The sequence below is a fragment of the Ylistrum balloti genome, unplaced genomic scaffold, assembly GCF_031769215.1.
Source record: "Ylistrum balloti isolate Yb309-2 unplaced genomic scaffold, AGI_CSIRO_Ybal_v1 Utg369772, whole genome shotgun sequence".
In the NCBI taxonomy this organism is placed as follows: domain Eukaryota; kingdom Metazoa; phylum Mollusca; class Bivalvia; order Pectinida; family Pectinidae; genus Ylistrum; species Ylistrum balloti.
The window spans coordinates 3,145,419-3,160,606 of record NW_026781965.1 but is presented as its reverse complement, the minus strand read 5'-3'; the positions used below and the strand labels follow the sequence as shown (position 1 = coordinate 3,160,606).

General features: G+C 38.6%; 1 pseudogene; it reads right to left on the bottom strand.

Annotated features, from left to right (window-relative positions):
• Nucleotides 1-4,360: 4,360 nt before the first annotated feature.
• LOC132543994 (uncharacterized) lies at nt 4,361-12,197 on the bottom strand (annotated as a pseudogene).
• Nucleotides 12,198-15,188: the final 2,991 nt, after the last annotated feature.

Below are 15,188 nucleotides of genomic sequence, written 5' to 3'. Positions count from 1 at the left end.
GAAATACGAAATATAGAAACTCTCAATAACATGTTATTTGAAGATAAATTTCCAATTAAATGTTGTATAGGCTGGTTTAAACATGTAATCATACCTCTCTTTCCATTGTCAATATTGTTCCGTAGACTGTCCTCCTGGTATTGTAGTCAACGTATTAATTCCGAAACATTAAGTTTAGCAGTAAGATGTTCCACACATCTACATCCAATAAATCCAATTTATTTCTGAACCCTGTTTCCGTTATGAATCACTGCAGTCTATGTATACACTAAATATGAAACATGTTTGAAAGTCTTAATCTATGATCCACTGTCGCCTAATATTTGAAATATAAAGCTATAAAACACAATCTGAAATTCATAAATGTTTGCTGGCCGAATGGCTGAAGTCCTCTGGTCATCTATAAACAAACCACTCTCCTGGACAGTGACCAGTACACGACATGTTCTGTTGTTAGGTCTAGTATAGCACCGGTTGCCACCGCCGTGTGACAGATAGGATTACTATTGATGTCAATTGCACCCCGTACACAATCGATTCTTCGATATAGCACCCAGGTTACTGAACTAAGAACGCTTAACCTCTTCCTCCGGAGTGCTCCGAACTGATCCGGTGTCCAGCGATTATATCCGAAATCTGTGACTTCACCAAGATTGAGTTAGAGAGTTACGAGTTAGGGATTAGTCGCGTTCTCTAAACATGGCCAAACAAACAGGGACATAATCTGTATGTGGCTTGATAAAGGGAGGTTTAAACGTGTAGTTGTGTGACAGAGAATCGGGATCAATGTAGATGTGTCGGTTAGCTACAGTACCTCCACTGTATACCGACCGTACCGAAAAACCTCCATTACTTATACACTCAGTTAAAAAACACATTTCAATAATTCAGCTTCAGGTGTTTACAGGAAACAATAGTCGATAAATAATATAGGTTTTATATATTTCAAAGACATCAGTTTGTTATAGAAATGAAACACAATGCTTCCTGAATAATCACACTGCAAAATTTTAGAGGCTTTCAACATGCATCAAACACCAATATATATGTAGCTACCCTTAGATCGATATATCAGTCTTTCTTACAGAATATATCTCAGAGAACAATTGTATGGCGCCAACAGATAATACTAAGGTTCATTCACAGAAAAAATCAACCATTTATACACCATTGGCTGTTATATTGTAAGAGTGACTTTTTATTTTGACCTATGACAGGTGTTTACATACAAGTGTTCTAACATCTTGAGATTGAATATATAAGGGTATCTACCACACACTATGCTGTCGCCTTTGTCATCCTTTATTGTCGAGGTAATTAATATTTTTTTGATAGAATATAACTTCGTAATATAAACGACGTTTGTTTGTTAGGTGTATCGCCCCATGAACAACCAGGGTCATTTACAGGCGATTTCTCCTTGTAGTAGCTTCCTGAGAAACACAAAGTTATGAGTAGGGTACGTCGAACCACCCACCTCGAGATCTATACCTGAGGCTAGATATTAAAGAAACCCAAGAAAAAAGACTGAAAATGGCATACGGAAACAGGACAACAATTGTGGGGCACCCATTGACTTAGAAAAGCACACGTAACCAGGGCAACAATAGTGGAGCACCCATTGACTTAGAATAGCACACGTAACCACACGTAACCAGGGCAACAATAGTGGAGCACCCATTGACTCAGAATAGCACACGTAACCAGGGCAACAATAGTGGGGCACCCATTGACTCAGAATAGCACACGTAACAAGGGCAACGATAGTGGGGCACCCATTGACTCAGAATAGCACACGTAACCAGGGCAACAATAGAAAATTAAACAAAACAACAGTGAGTAACATTCTATTCGCTTTTAATAGTACTCGTAACCAGGGCAACAAATGTGGGGCACATGTTGGCTTTAATGGCACACGCAACCAGGGCAACAGTAGTGGAGTTCCTTTTGACTAAAGATAGCACGTACATCATTAACTTAATATAGCACTTTAATTGCTTTACATGGTAAGGATATAAACTAATGAAGAGAAAAACAGAACATTTAATTCATATCTGAATAATTTATTGTATACAGTTGAATTTAGAATGGTAAATGACATCACCTCAGCTGGCACGTTGGAAAGATCTGGTTATGGCAGATCGGCCTGAACCCACATTGCTTGTACGATCTGGTGGGCGGTTGATTGTAGGTCGGACAGACGCAGACCGGAAGGAATGGAAGTAAGTATCATCTGACCTTGGACTGACATTGTGGCAAAAGCGGAAGCGAAGGAGACACCATCCGAAGTTTGGATCGTTTTTGGGTCGAACTGAACCTGTAGTGAGTATTACGCTATTCACAACAAATATAAACCAAGCTTTTGCAACTTATATTAAATACTGATACTTACACACAAACACACATACAATCTCCACTCATCCGTGTCTTATCACACCGTCTACCCATACAACATACTTTGTGTCTTATCACACCGACTACCGTACAATATTCTTTGTGTCTTATCACACCGACTACCGTACAATATTCTTTGTGTCTTATCACACCGACTACCCATACAACATACTTTGTGTCTTATCACACCGACTACCCATACAACATACTTTGTGTCTTATCACACCAACTACCCATACAATATTTTTGTGTCTTATTACACCGACTACCCGTACAACATACTTTGTGTCTTCTCACATCAACTACCTATACAATATTATTTGTGTCTTATTACACCGACTACCGTTACAACATACTTTTGTGTCTTATCACACCGACTACCCGTACAATATTTTTGTGTCTTATTACACCGACTACCCGTACAACATACTTTGTGTCTTTTCACACCGACTACCCATACAATTTACTTTGTGTCTTATCACACCGACTACCCATACAACATACTTTGTCTCTTATCACACCGACTACACGTACAACATACTTTGTGTCTTATCACACCGACTAGCCATGTAATATACCTTGTGTCTTATCACACCGACTTCCCATACAACATATCTTGTGTCTTATCACACCGACTACCTATACAACATACTTTGTGTCTTATCACACCGACTACCCATACAACATACTTTGTGTCTTATCACACCGACTACCCATACATCATATTTTGTGTCTTATCACACCGATTACCCATACAATATACCTTGTGTCTTATCACATTGACCACCCATACAATATACTTTGTGTCTTATCACACCGACTACCCATACAACATACTTTGTCTCTTAACACACCGACTACCTATACAACATACTTTGTCTCTTATCACACCGACTACCTATACAACATACTTTGTGTCTTATCACATTGACCACCCATACAATATTCTTTGTGTCTTATCACACCGACTACCCATACAACACACTTTGTGTCTTATCACACCGACTACTTATACAATATTCTTTGTGTCTTATCACACCAACTACCCATACAATATTTTTTTGTCTTATTACACCGACTACCCGTACAACATACTTTGTGTCTTATCACATCAACTACCTATACAATATTCTTTGTGTCTTATCACACCGATTACCCGTTCAACATATCTTGTGTCTTATTACACCGACTACCGTTACAACATATTTTTGTGTCTTATCACACCGACTACCGGTACAATATTTTTGTGTCTTATTACACCGACTACCCGTACATCATATTTTGTGTCTTATCACATTGATTACCTGTACAACTGTGGTGATAAACGCCTGCCTGCCATTGATTACTTACATGTTTTATGTTGAAACATGTTATTATATGGATTGTTTTTATTTACGCTAAGTTAACAATGCTGTCTTTTATGTACATGTAATATGTTACTTAAACAGAAGACATTTGTGATTGTTTATAAGACGATCTACTTGTTTTTTTACACGAAAGCACAATATATCAAAATTACCTTGTCGATAATAGATGACGTCATTGTGACGTTATATAACTCCTCCAGGCGTGCGGTGTTTGCCAGAGACACCTCCTGGTTCGCCACCATATCGACCCCACACACTACATCAACAAACACGATATACAACACTCTGTCAGTCAGCGGGACGAATACGCCTCTAATGTACATACAAAAAGTGTTTACATGTCTAAAAACGAAATCCCCCCTCATTTGCATTAAATCGCCCCTAAAAATGTTACATCTAGATGTCATAATTGATTAACATAAGTAATTGATGTATTTAAATGCAGGTGTGGAAACGTGCAGGTATCAATTCTTACATGATATAAGTTATTGTTTAATAGATAATTAATCTACTAAATCACTAAAAAAATTACTATACCTGCTGCTATGATGTCGTGATCAGTATGTCTGGAAATGTCCACTCTGTCACACACAGGACATTCATTTCCACATGCAGGAAAGACTGTGGCCACCCTTCGGCCAAAGACATCTAAAAAGAATTAAGCCGGCAAATTGTTTGGGCTAAATGATAAGAAATCGCACACAAATTAAGTCTGAAGAACATGAGAAATCAGACTTGCATTCAAGACAGAAACGTCTTTAAGACACCAAAACTAAGGAATCACAGGAAATATTAGCTACGTATCGATAACTATTACTCTGTATCCCAGATTACACTTACTATATATCCCAGACAATACTAACCATGTATCCCAGACAATAATAACTATATATCCCAGACAATACTAACTATATATCCCAGACAATACTAACTATATATCCCAGACAATACTAACTATATATCCCAGACAATACTAATTATATATCCCAGACAATACTAACCATGTATCCCAGACAATAATAACTATATATCCCAGACAATACTAACCATGTATCCCAGACAATACTAACTATATATCCCAGACAATACTAACTATATATCCCAGACAATACTAACTATATATCCCAGACAATACTAACTATATATCCCAGACAATACTAACCATGTATCCCAGACAATAATAACTATATATCCCAGACAATACTAACTATATATCCCAGACAATACTAACCATGTATCCCAGACAATAATAACTATATATCCCAGACAATACTAACCATGTATCCCAGACAATACTAACTATATATCCCAGACAATACTAACCATGTATCCTAGTCAATACTAACCATGAATCCCACACAAAAATAAGCATGTATCCCAGACAAACACACACAAACCCCGTGTCAACAAACACTATATCGCCTCCATTGTTGGAATGCTTTCCTCAACAACATCTGACTTGAGATCACTGTTCTAGGATTTTATCATTAAATAGGAAATTTATTAATAACTAACTTCTCCTTGATACAAAACTTGTTGTTCGGATCCCTTGAAATCCTGGTAGTTGTCAAGAATCAGAGACTGAAGCACAAGGACATTACGTAAACATTTTTGTTGAAATTACCCAAATGAAGGCTAAGCTTTAATTTAGAAACATAATTGTTATACTGTACATCAGAATTATAATGTAATATATTGAGGTATCAAAACATTATATAATACACGGGTTTCAACAGATGTTCGGATTTATTTTTAACTGTTATCACCAATCTTAAATAATATCTATTTTCTATTTCAGAGTTTTAATATAAAAGAATATTAATAAAAAAATCCAGCTTTTGATGTTCGGTACGGAACTTGACGAAAGTCTAGTTGCTTTGAAATTGTACCTTATCCGGCAGTAAAACAGATATGGATCTTTTTTTAAGGATAATACTCCAGGGATTATTATATGGTTGTAAAGCGGAAGTTACATCTTGTTGATATCAATATCAAAGGCTTCCAAAGAAAACCTTTTTAAAAATTATGATTATTCGTTTTTGCCATTCTTGAGGTAGGGAGTGTTTATATTTATTTCCATAGGAAGAAAACTGTTTTTTAAGGGGAGGCTATGATACCAGACTTATTACGATTTATGCAGAAGACAGAAATAAATGGTCCCAATACAATATAGAAACTGATTCTTTAACCGGGAAAATCTGATTACTTCTACGGGTTTGGAACTTTGTTTGTGATTATAACAAAATAAAGAAAAAACTCACGTGAGAGTAAATCTGTTGCCCCGGATGTTAAATGTCCAAATCCACTCAGAAAGCCCGACCCGAGAGAACCGACTCCACTTGCTAGCCCAGATAAAGATGACGAAGCTCCTTGTCCGAGTTGGTGTAAGGTACTTCCGGCGCCCTGTCCAAGTTGAGTTAAGGCACTTCCTGCTGTCTGGCCCAGTTGGTTTATGGCGCTTCCGGCTCCCTGTACGAGTTGATCTAATGTACTTCCGGCTTCCTGTCCAAGTTGGTTAAGAGTGTTTCCGATACCTTGACCGAAAGTGTTTAGCAAGTTTCCTGTACCGGTACCAACAGTATCGAGAACTGAACCCGCGCCCTGTAACAAATCTGAAGCAGCAGATCCAAAGCCCTTTCCTAAAGAAAGAAGACCGTTTGCGAGAATGTCAAATTTCGCCAGGGGTACCTGGAGAAGAGAGTTCCCGACCAATCCAGCTAGGTTACCAACATCATTGAGAAAGTTTCCTCCCAGATTCCCTAAGAGAGATACAGTCCCCCCAATCGTACCCGTGATGCCGTCGATCATGTCACAAATAGCAAGAATGGGACGGTAAACGAAGGGAAGGAGCTTTTCTGATGTGAGACCAACATTTACTTGACTGAAAAAAAGGAAAATAAAATCTAAATAATAATGACAACTAAAAATTAATAATATCAATGCCTTTTCAAGAAATTTTATCCAAGTCGGTCAGAGTGAGTTAAACAACACGATCTAATGTTTTCGAAGTATGTTGCTGGGTTAGGTTATGCTATCACGGTTCTTATTCCAAGAACATGACATGGGATCCACTAAGATTTACGTGGCTGATACCATCAATGAAGCAGAAGACAAAACACCTTATCCTTGTATGTGTTCAAGGGGTCTCCTTGTTCATCCTTCTTTCGTTCGTTATTCACTGCAGTCTTGCGTTGCTGACTAGTGGTGTTCAAAGGGGAACAACTCATTGTGTTCGACTCTGAAAGATGCTAGCTAGGTATACTTCTAGCAAAGCAATCTTAATGCATTAAGTTATGTCAGTTCTACAACAATGATAAACACCTTTGTAAGACATGGTCACCGTTCACCTAATAAGACATAGTCGAAATTTCAATTTTCCACATAAATAGTCATTATCAACTTTTATTAAAAAGCTACATCAGCGAAACAAAGGGGCGTTAAAATGAGATTATTGACAGGGTGAGTTCCAATTTATAATGGGAGGGACAGTGCTTTTATATAGCGAAACTGAATCATAATTATCTCCATGTTTTTGTAGACACTGCCATTGTATAAGATTCTCAGCTGACATCAGTGCATACCAAGAATCGAGCACAAATTTCCTTCCTAAGTTATGTAATTAAGTATTTTTTGGAACTCTGTGGAACATTTTCAATAAGGAGTACATACAAGTTGAAACGTTTTTAGTTTTATCGAAAAGTTGTCATTTTCTTAAGTGTTGGCCACATTTAAATTGTTATACCAGAAGGAATAACGAAAAACACATTACCCCCTCAGGTTCGACAGGTTCGAACTAGCGACCATGTGGTCTCTAGCCATACACTCTACCGTTCAAATAGCGCTGAGGCTAGTCACGTGACTGTTATTCTCAACTTTTCTCTTAACCTGGATAGGTATATCCACACTTTTTCCTGGTCTAAGATTTTATCTTGTCTCACCCTAGGATTGAGAAAAGCTCCACGTGCATTTGGCACGTTCTGAAAACAATTAAGGTGACGTCACTTGTGTCAATGTTTTATTCTTTTGTCAACTGTGACCATTTTATCAACCTATATTATTCAATCGTTACCTTTGTGAACCTACCTGGTACATTTGTGGGAGGCTGCGCACGCGTAGCAGGAGTTTATAGTCTGGTTCAGCTGTGTTTGGCACAGGAAGGACTGTCTGTTCTGCTCTCTGATGCTGTCATTGAGCTTAGATAGTATTCTGAATGCCAAGTCCTGCCTAACATAATGGTCCAAAGCTGGGGACAAAGTATATCGTGGGCAGTTAAACTCGTCTCTTTGTAGCTCAAGAGAACTTTAAACATAACTAATGAAATTTAAAAAAAAAAATGATAATACGTATTGCCAATCTATTACAGCAGTAAACTCAAACACGTCGGTACAAAACGTACAAGGGATCCTTGTTCACATCAAAAGGTTCGTTATAGAGTCCGACCTAATATCTCACAAAGTGCATTGTGATGCCCTAAGGAACGACGAGAAGAGATTGAGTCCTACTATTAAGCGGCAATCAATGTTAATCTGTACTCCAATTATCCGACAACAATAGTCACGCCTTATACCGCAGTCCGGACAAACCAGTAATCACTGTTAATACGTACTCCAATAATATGACTACAGTAGTCACACCTTATACTGAAGTCCGGACAAACTAGGATCACTGTTAATCCGTACCTCAATTATCTGACTACAGTAGTCACACCTTATACTGAAGTCCGGACAAACCAGCTATCACTGTTAATCCGTACCTCGATTATCTGACTACAGTAGTCACACCTTATACTGAAGTCCGGACAAACTAGAATCACTGTTAATCCGTACCTCAATTATCTGACTACAGTAGTCACACCTTATACTGAAGTCCGGACAAACTAGAATCACTGTTAATCCGTACCTCAATTATCTGACTACAGTAGTCACACCTTATACTGAAGTTCGGACAAACTAGAATCACTGTTAATCCGTACCTCAATTATCTGACTACAGTAGTCACACCTTATACTGAAGTCCGGACAAACTAGAATCACTGTTAATCCGTACCTCAATTATCTGACTACAGTAGTCACACCTTATACTGAAGTCCGGACAAACTAGAATCACTGTTAATCCGTACCTCAATTATCTGACTACAGTAGTCACACCTTATACTGAAGTCCGGACAAACTAGAATCACTGTTAATCTGTACCTCAATTATCTGACTACAGTAGTTACACCTTATACTGAAGTCCGGACAAACTAGCAATCACTGTTAATCCGTACCTCAATTATCTGACTGTAGTAGTCACACCTTATACTGAAGTCCGGACAAACTAGAATCACTGTTAATCAGTACTCCAATAATATGACTACAGTAGTCACACCTTATACTGAAGTCCGGACATACAAGCATCATCTGACTACAGTAGTCACACCTTATACTGAAGTCCGGACATACCAGCATCATCTGACTACAGTAGTCACACCTTATACTGAAGCCCGGACAAACTAGAATCACTGTTAATCCGTACCTCAATTATCTGACTACAGTAGTCACACCTTATACTGAAGTCCGGACAAACCAGCTATCACTGTTAATCCGTACCTCGATTATCTGACTACAGTAGTCACACCTTATACTGAAGTCCGGACATACCAGCATCATCTGACTACAGTAGCCACACCTTATACTGAAGCCCGGACAAACTAGAATCACTGTTAATCCGTACCTCAATTATCTGACTACAGTAGTCACACCTTATACTGAAGTCCGGACAAACCAGCTATCACTGTTAATCCGTACCTCGATTATCTGACTACAGTAGTCACACCTTATACTGAAGTCCGGACATACCAGCATCATCTGACTACAGTAGTCACACCTTATACTGAAGCCCGGACAAACTAGAATCACTGTTAATCCGTACCTCAATTATCTGACTACGGTAGTCACACCTTATACTGAAGTCCGGACATACCAGCATCATCTGACTACAGTAGTCACACCTTATACTGAAGTCCGGACAAACCAGCTATCACTGTTAATCCGTACCTCGATTATCTGACTACAGTAGTCACACCTTATACTGAAGTCCGGTCACTGTTAATCCGTACGTTAGTCTTTTGTCACAAAACTAAACAAACGAGATATCACAGTAATACTTTACAATGACACATTCGATTTATATCGACTTTTAAAAACGAAAACTTGATGATTGGCTTCAAGATTGAGTGTCGGTATAACCAGATTAACTACCAAAAAGGTCATACCTCTAGTGTACAGATTAATTGTAGCATTCGGTTAGTCCGGACACAGTTTAATTTTACAACAGATGATAGCTAGTGTACGGATTAACAGTGGCGTCTGGTTAATCCGGACTACTGTTTAGTTTTAGAACAGATACTTATGTACAGTGACACACGGTGTATGAGAACTCCCTGGTAATATGCGTCCGGGTGATAGAGAGATTCACTTTAAGTTGTTACGGAAACCTTAAGTGATATATTACTGTGGAGGGTGCCTTCGTCCAGGTCGGAGAAAGAGGTGGAACACGAATAGGACCAGCACAGCACGACGAATGTAAATGCTCTCAATAGCCCCGCCATCTTGGCAGTAAATTGTTCCTGTACGATCTTATCTTTCTGGGTTGTCTCGATCTTTTAATGATAAGCCAAGGAATCGTAAAAAAAACCAACAAAAAAAATTAAAAAAATCAAAAAAAAATCAAATAAAGCCAAAGATAAACACACACACATATCGGAAGGCCGAAACAACCTGAACCATAATTGGCGAAAGTTAATTATCCTAAAACGAACTTTTCAAAGAGGAGAATGAAGAACAGCATGAAGTCATCTTTACCAAGTTTGGGAAAAAAAACAAGAGTTATCTCCCGTCGACCGATTAGTAGATTTCTTACTAGAACGTTTTAGACTATGTATCTATGTCATTTGTTGTGTTAAGATAAGTATCTGATTCAATAATTCAACAATATTACAAATACACATATTAATTATTAGAACAAATACTGTAACGTTTTAGATACCATGTATACACCAAAGGTAATTATAAAACACAAACTAAAAACGTACGTAAATTCAGGAGAGGATTAAGAAAAGGTAAACATCTCCTTACCAAATTTCAGTGTTGATTAAAACAAGACTTCCTTGGTGATTAATTCCAACAACCTATAAATCATCTCAGGCTACATACATGTTAAGATTTTTCTACTAATTTTTATGATTGCTTTATTGAACCCCATAAAAACGCAAGTACATTTTTACGTGATTTTTTTTGTAGTTGTGATCGTTTGTATATTACTGTTGATATCAATCATATATATTTGTTAATGCAAATGATGAAGTGGTGTGCCTTTTGTTCACTTCCGACACTGTTCATACCGACACATGCGCAATGCGTAAAATCGTGAATTCTGCACGTGCAATCACATGTGTTGCCAAGGGAACTGAGTTTTTATCTAGACGTGTCCTTTATAAAGTGGTCCGTCCCAAATACATTCATTCAGTGAAGGTAGCGCGAATAATGCTCATGAAACAACACGATGACACGATTAACACAAATGCAAAGAGGAATGGCTTTTAGAAGCTTGCAGCCGGGTTCCTGTACCATTATTGTAGCCAAGCGCTTGGAATGTCATGCTAGCTCTATTACCAGACTTGCTGGACGCTTCCAACATACGGGTTCTGTTTCTGATAGTTCTGGACGAGGAGACCAAGGGTGACAACTCAGGCCCAAGATCGCTACCTCCCTGTAACTCACTTTTGTAACCGGACCCAGCCTGCAACTGCCGACGTCCTTACGTAGGGCCTATTACTCAGCGCCATCGACAGCAATGTTTTCAATGGGCAAGGTATCATCAACGATGGCGTCTTGTTGACTGGCGTCGATTTCTCTTCTCAGACGAGTCCCGATACCATCTTTCCCATGCTGGTGGCCGATGTGTTGCGTCGATATAACGAACGCTACGCCGATTGTTGTGCGTTGCAGGCTAACAGCTGGGTTGGCGGCAGCGTGATGTTATGAGGAGCCTTCAGTTACCACCATCTGACACCTCTTTACGTCTTCCGTCAGCGTGTAACAGGAGTAGCGTACAGGGATGACGTTCTCAGACCTTACGTCGTTCCTTGTAGGCTGCACAGCCGCAACTACAGTTATACCGGCAGGGCAACGCTCGTACCCACACTGCTCGAGTATCGGTGGGTTTACTTGCACAGAATAATGTGAATGTCCTCCCTTGGCCGTCTTTCACTGGATATGGCACTGATAGAACATGTGTGGGATGAAAGTGGGAGAAGAGTCGCTGTTGCTAGAGTACCGTTGGAACAGAGATTCCTCCAGAAATGGAACAATGGCCCCAGGCATTCTTCCAGACTCTCGGCAATTCCATGAGACGACGTTGCACAACCTGTATCAATGTCCAAGGCGGACACGCGCATTATTGACTGATTTGTGATTTTTCTTTCATTGGGGTACCTTCATCAAACAGACAATAGAAATTGTAAATTTTATGAAATGAAATCTAGTAACATTTTGTTTAATTGCAATTTTGAAAAACTATTGAATAATTCAGTAAAAATTCAGATCCTGTTTTTTATTTCTTACAAAAACGTATCTTAAGTCGGACTTGCGTTTCTTTTGGGGCTCAGTATATTGCAAACAAAAGAACTTTTTTTGAAATTCAAATTTCTCTTTCCTCTATTCGTCTCTATTGAAACAGTTTATTGAAACTGTACAACTGACTGATAACCAAGGACCAAGGGCGCTTTGAACTGATCGACCACGGTCGAGGACAAAATGAACTTAGCTATGATTCGGGGTCAAGGGCACTGTCAACTGATCAACTTTTGTCAAGAACAAAATGAGTTTATCTATCAATCATGATCAAGGGAACTTTGGAATGGTCGACCTCGGTCAAGGACAACAATCAAGGTCAAGAGGACTGTGGAATGGTCGACCTCGGTCAAGGACAACAATCAAGGTCAAGGAAACTGTGGAATGGCCGACCTCAGTCAAGGACAACAATCAAGGTAAAGAGGACTGTGGAATGGTCGACCTCGGTCAAGGACAACAATCAAGGTCAAGGAAACTGTGGAATGGCCGACCTAGGTCAAGGACAACAATCAAGGTCAAGGGAACTGCGGAATGGTCGACCTCGGTCAAGGTAACAATCCAGGTCAAGAGTACTGTGGAATGATCGGGCTCGGTCAAGGACAACAATCCAGGACAAGAGTACCGTGGAATTGCCGACCTCGGTCAAGGACAACAATCAAGGTCAATGGAACTGTTGAATGGTCGACCTCGGTCAAGGTAACAATCCAAGTCAAGAGTAATGTGGAATGATCGGGCTCGGTTAAGGACAACAATCCAGGTCAAGAGTACTGTGGAATGGCCGACCTCGGTCAAGGACAACAATCCAGGTCAAGAGTACTGTGAACTGATTTACCTTGGTCAAAGACGCCGCGAACTTATGTATGAACTAGGGGCAAGTTCAATTAACATATTTATCAGTCAAAGTCAAAGCCACTTTAAACCAATCGTTCATGTCAAGCAGAAAAAGGGTTTAGAATTATTAATTAACACTTTCAGAGAAATGTGACACTAGTTAGGACATTTTTGTTTCCCTATCGTTTGGGTTTTTTACTGGGAGCAGGACACAATTTTGCCGAACGAATCGAAACGGAAGAAAATGTTTTTGATATTTAATATAATTCCTTTAGGGAAGAAATCCTAACTATTTCATGTTTTATTTCTCTGTCTAGCTCGGAGTGAATAAACCTTTATCGTTATGTCTACCATTTACTCCCCGATATTCTCATGGAAATTATTTACCTCAATTACCAGTGATCTTTATTTCCTCAGAAATTACCCTACCTGTGCGGTCTTTAATTGGACGTTTCCCGGCGTATTTAAGATTGTAACTATTATATTGATATATAAGAAGAAAGATGTCATAAATTTCATATCCTGCCAATTAGAATCTATTTTGAGTAAACGATTCTTTTAAACTCATTCTTAAGGATGGAAGCAGAACTTTTGTTTGTTTGTTAGTTTGTATTGAAATGTCTTCCTCAGAAGTCGTGTTAGTTAAAGACATGACGAACTCACCGACTATTGTTGTCATAATGCTTTGAGCTGGGTGACTAGTAAAGTTTGTAGAAACGATTCTTTGAAGGAGCCACAACTCTCAAAATTGATATTTTTGTATATTGTAATATCTGTGTCATTCAGTGTGTTTTAGACCTGGATAAAACATGTAATCTCTGTCCATATATCTGTGGAACAAAAGCTACAATACTCCCCAAGTCTTTCATCTTGTTTAATAGGTTTTGTGAAGTTTGGCGTCTCCGTGTGAAGGTATACAAACTGTTCTGTACCTATGGTAGAGGTCGTTTTGTGACGAAATAAATTTAGAGTTACATTGTCGTATCATACACATCTCCGCCTATCTTTTTCATATTCGTAGATTTTCGGAGGTTCAAAGCACACATGGAAGCCATAAAATGTGTAATTACACTGGAGAAGATAATCGTGAGTGATTGTCATCCTATTAAGTTCGTCACCAGATAATAACAGGTAGCTTTTCCTTACAACATCAGGGGCACTCTCTAATCCTACACAGCGACGGAACAGTCGCACTTTCTATTACAATATGACAGAATCATGATTTACGAGAGGAATTATCATTTCAAATGTTTATCATTAACTTTAATCACCTGTACTAGGAATAGTTTTTAATCTCATCCCGTCGAAGCCACAGTTACAAACTGTTGCAACAAATGTTTACAGTATTTGTTAGTTTTTTCATATTGTAGCTGTTTATGTGAAGTCCTATCACGTTTTCAATCTGTATGTGGATACACATGTTTTAACGTGTTTGCTATTGGATTTTCTAAGGCATTATTATAACAATTTTCATACACTTTACGACTTACAAGTTTTTTAACATTAGTTTGGTTTTTCATTACACGACAGTCTGATCAGTAAATAATAAAGTGTAAGAACTGACTTTAAAACTGGTACTTTTGAGTTTATGATATAGTTATGACAGAGTTATGAGGATTGCTTTCAAACACGAGGATATGCTGCTTAAATGGGCGGAAATCGTCATGTTTGAAGTTTGATGCTATCGCCCTCTTAACAGTGGTCACATGATTCACCACAGAACATCTTTATACTATGATTATCGTTTATCTAAAACCTACCGAATATTCCCATGATGTATTACAGAGTGCCATTAAAGTTCAACAATTCATTAAAGGTTAGTTTGTATTCTGTTACAGTTTTTCATTGTTATGTTTTTGACATTATGCCAGTTTTGGAATCACTCCCACAAATGATGTTTAACCGCGCACTTTTTGTCGATTAGTTAACACAATTGTATTTCAGAGTTGTCTCCCTTCCTCCATATTGCCGTTAATACAGTGGTA